Genomic DNA, 4,799 nt, shown 5'->3' on the forward strand with positions numbered 1-4,799 from the left:
CTTTATCAAATGCCTTCTCGAAATCTATGAAACATGCATACACATCGCAATTGACATCCCTGGCTCTCTGTATTAGAACTTGCAAGCTGAAAAGTGCTTCCCTCGTTCCGAGTCCTGATCTGAATCCAAATTGAACTTCACTCAGCTGTTCTTCTAATTTGGTGTATATGCGCGAGTGAATGATAGTAAGGAGTACTTTAAGTACATGGCTCATCAAACTAATTAATCTATGTTCTTCACATTTTCTAGCGTTGGCTTTTTTGGGAAGTGGAATGAATATTGATAGTAGCCAGTCTTTTGGTAAGTAACCAGTCTCGTATATGTTGTTGAATAACTTCGTAAGAGCTGTAATTTGTTGTGCCTCTAATAGCTTTAAAATTTCACCATGCACCTCATCAGGTCCTGGTGATTTCCCATCTTTAATCCGCTTAATGGCCATAGTTACTTCTTCGTTTGTTATTTCTGGGCCATAGGGATTGTCTATTTCATACGGACTTCGTGCAGCATCTTCGAATAATGCTTGCATATATTCTTTCCATCTTCTTAATTTATCTTCAATTGTAGTCAAAATTTGACCTTCGACGTCTACGACTATGCCTATATTGCGTTGTTTTCTGATGTTCTGTACTTCTTTAATCTTTTTGTGCATATGGAAATCGTCATGTTTGCGTTGTAGTGTTTCAATTTCTGTACATTTCTCCATCAGCCATGCTTCTTTTGCCCCTTTTATTTCTCTTAGTATACTCTTATGCAACTTTTTGTATTCATTGTCATTTCTACCTTTTAATTTCCTTCGCTCTTCCATCATCTGCAATATTTTATCTGTCATCCATTCTTGCTTCTTTTCTCTTTTTGATTTAAGATATTCATGCGAAAGTGAGATTTAAGTAAGATTTAAGATATTCCTACGCCACTAGGAGCGTCTTCAACTATTTTCGCAAAATTCTTATTAATCTGTTTTTACTTTTTCCTGGATGCTATTTTCTTTCAGTAGTTTTATATCTATCTTGGGTCTTACTTTCTTTTGAATTATTTTGAGTCGTATGTTGATATTTGCAACTAACAGACTATGATCTGAGAAGACATCGGCGCCTGGATATGTTTTTGTTGAGGTGACAGAATTTCTAAACCTTTTGCTTATGTTAATAAAATCAATTTGGTTTCTTATGATTTTCCCTGGGGTATCACCGGGTGCTTTCCATGTATAAAGCCTTCTTGGATGTAATTTAAAGAATGTGTTCATTACAACCATATCCGTCTCTTGGCAGAATTGTATCAGTCTTTCTCCTCTTTCGTTTCTTGTGCCAAGACCATATGACCCCACAACATTCTCGACTGTACCTTGTCCTATTTTGGCGTTGAAATCGCCCATGATGATAGTTATCTCATGTTTTTTTGTCAGCTTTAGAGAGTTTTCTAGAGTCTGGTAGAAATTTTCTATTTCTTCTTCGGTTGATTCGGATGTCGGTGCGTAGACCTGAATGATATTTATATTAGAGGGACTTGAATTAATCTTCAATAGTATAACTCTATCTGATATGGGCGTAAATCCTATTACTGCTTTGGCTATTTCCCTTTTTACTATCATCGCTACGCCATTTCTGTTTCTTGTTGTGTCATCTCCCGAATAATAGATATGGTGTTCACCTATAATTTGTATGCCAGAATTTGGCCATCGAACTTCACTGCATCCTACAATATCTATGTTTAGGCGAGTCATTTCTTGAATAATATTTGCTGCCTTGCCTGCTTGATACATGCTTCGAATGTTCCACGTACCGATGTTTTTCACTTTTGGGACATTATTGGCTGACCGGGGGATTCTTAGCACCCTCTCCCCATTTAAGGGTTGCCCGGGACTGAGGGCCGTTTGTTTTGGGTTTTCAGCCATTGTGGTGTCCTGGGGATATCCTTATGGATCTTTAATGTGGTAGTCATCCCGTGGCTTTCCACATCTCAATGCCGTTGGCTAATTTAGCTCATCCGTCTTCGGAGTCAATTTCCCAGCTCCAGGGCAATGAAGTGCCCTACCAAATGTCGGTTCTTCCACCCGTAGCTGTTGACCAACAAATGGGAGATTACTTATACCGGTAATCGTTCGGTTAGTAGAGGGTGTAGTAGCAGGAAATATAGTGACCCGTCTGCCTTCGGAAACCTAATCGCCATTCGGGGTCGGAGGAAACAAGAGTTAGCCAAGAGAGGCTGATAGGAAAGATTAAAAGACATTTCACTCAAGACAAGTTGAAAGAGAGTAAAATGTGAAGGCCCTTATGATCCGCCAGGTGCGTTTCATAAGCGTATGAGTATTAATACATTTTGTGTTCCCGCTCATACTTCGGGGTGTTGACTACAGACTGTATGGCTCGTCCAGCATGCCATAGCATGGAGGATGGGGTACACGACATTTTTACAATGTAGATACTCCAACTCCATGGCCTGACCCCTGATTTGTTTATAGGGGATAATTTTTAACAAGAATCCGCAAATAAATCGAATTAGAACAACCAGACACAGGTAGCGTTGAATCCGGACCGCGGAAGTGCCATAGGTTTTCGAAACGGACCCCCAGGGAATGTAATTGGTGACCCCTGATCTATTCTATTCAAATTACATAATTAACATTTATCTATCTTGTTTAACAATGAAAAACTGTCCCTTGACTATTTTCCCGTACAGTCGAACGGTGTAATCAGATTTTTAATTTTCTTATAATTTTAAACTAATTATTAGTAAAAATCGCAAAAATTCCAATGAAAAAAGTCATTTTCCGCGTTTTTTAAATTTTTATAAAAAAAACGAATATCCCGGGAATTTGAATTTGTTATTCTAAAAAAATTGTTATAATTAAAAAAATATTAATTTTTTTCATCCCGTTTTAACCCCTTCCCCAAATCACTCCCGGAAGTTTTTAGCTATTTAATTAAGTTTATTTTGTGTATTATACCCCACCTACGACTTTTCATCATAAAACTTTAAATATTTTCTTTTACTTTTTTTTTGCTAATTATATGCCTGGTCTATATCAGTGTTGCACGAAAAAGTTCATCTGGCTAATGTAATTTTGTCACATTTTTCAACGCTCACTTAAAATTAAGTATTTGTGTAAAATTACCACTGACATAATCGTTTTATATCGGGAGTAAAAATAGAGATTTACAATTTTAAAAACAACAATAATAGTGGTCATGAATATGTCAGTTTCTTAAGTTTAAATGTATGTATGACGGGTTCAGCTAATTTTAGATATTTGATAATTTGATAGAAAAATTACAACAGAAAAAGGATGTTGGTGATTCTCTCATAACATTCACAACCTCGAAAAATCCTTGAAATGCTGGTTACAATGTTTTACTCAAATATTTACAAATTGAAGAGTGTTGATGACACTAAATTACTGTCACATTCCGTTAACATAATCATTGTTGTAAAAAAGTGGCTTTGATATATAAAATCTAAGCAAACCAAACAAGACCTTCACAGAAAATTGAGATTTATGTATAATTTACGCGACTGGAAAATCTCAAAATGTGTACTTACACTTTATTTGACATTATTAGGGTAGCCCAAGAAACAAAATTTATATAGTGCTGTTGCCCTAGAGGGATGTCACCCCCTCTTGGGATTATAAATGTTTTATAAATAATAATAGGCCTGGATCCCGCGTACCAAAAAAAAGTTGATTAATAGCAAGCTGAAAATTTGTTAATAGCTTAACAGTGTCTAGTCGGACAAACTTTGATGTACTTATGGGAACACTGGAACAGGGAAAGTTTTAATTGTGGAACGTGATTTTAATTGTGTGTGTAAACGTGTCATCCTGACATGTTTCTGATTGTGAAAACTAGCAGATTGTTTTTAAGTTTATGCAATAGCAAACCATCTAATATATGTATATGAAAATAATATCTAATATATGTAAAATATCTAATATATGAAAAAATGTTTGTCCGACAAATATGTTCAGCATTTTAAGAAGTCCAACACGTAGACATGTCAAATGACAGGAACTATAGTGGTGGTAAATAATAGCAGTCTGATTTTTGCATAATAAGGGTAACAAATCAATTGGAAGTTCTGTCCGCCAAAATACATGGAACGTTTTCGTAGTCTGACGTTCGAAACCTGTAACCTGTTCCACAATTAAAACTTCCCCTGTTCCAGTGTTCCCGTACATCAAAGTTTGTCCGACTAGACACCGTTAAGCTATTAACAAATTTTCAGCTTGCTATTAATCAACTTTTTTTTGGTACGCGGGATACAGGCCTATAACTTCCATATTCGATAAATGGACAAATTCTAAGCAAAAATTTACTATCAGAATTTTTTTACAGTTATTTTTTGAAATATTGGCGCTTAAAGTTGGTCGTTTTTAGCCTAAAAAATGCAATTCTGAGCGATTTTTTACAAATATCTCAAAAACACGAATGTTATAATAACAATGGTCATAAGCCATAATAAATATAATTAAATAGCAAAGATATTGATATTATTGGCGAATTTTCCCTAAGAAGGCGATAAGCAACGTGAATAGTTCTTTTTATTTGCTCAGTATATTTACACATAACATACTTTCAGCAAAACAATCGTTTTCATCCTTCTGAACATTTTGATCTGTATTGGTTTTATTTGGTACAAATGATGTCTTATAAAATTTTCTGTAGTGTTGCTAGTTTACAAGATCCAGTGCGAAAACCCTTAGCACCCCTATTTCCGAGCTGGCAGCCGGGGGACAGCAGCTGAAAAATGTTCGCTAAAGCATTTAGATAGACTACATCTAAATCTAATGGATTACATTACAA

The 4,799-nt window shown here is 35.5% G+C and overlaps 1 protein-coding gene across 4 annotated transcripts in view; it reads right to left on the minus strand.

The window, feature by feature from the left end:
* The window catches only part of LOC114325088 (guanine nucleotide-releasing factor 2), a 199,781-nt gene that overhangs the window by 124,667 nt on the left and 70,315 nt on the right, over positions 1 to 4,799 (minus strand). The window lies entirely within an intron of this gene.

This window comes from Diabrotica virgifera, chromosome 5 (assembly GCF_917563875.1).
Source record: "Diabrotica virgifera virgifera chromosome 5, PGI_DIABVI_V3a".
NCBI lineage: Eukaryota > Metazoa > Arthropoda > Insecta > Coleoptera > Chrysomelidae > Diabrotica > Diabrotica virgifera.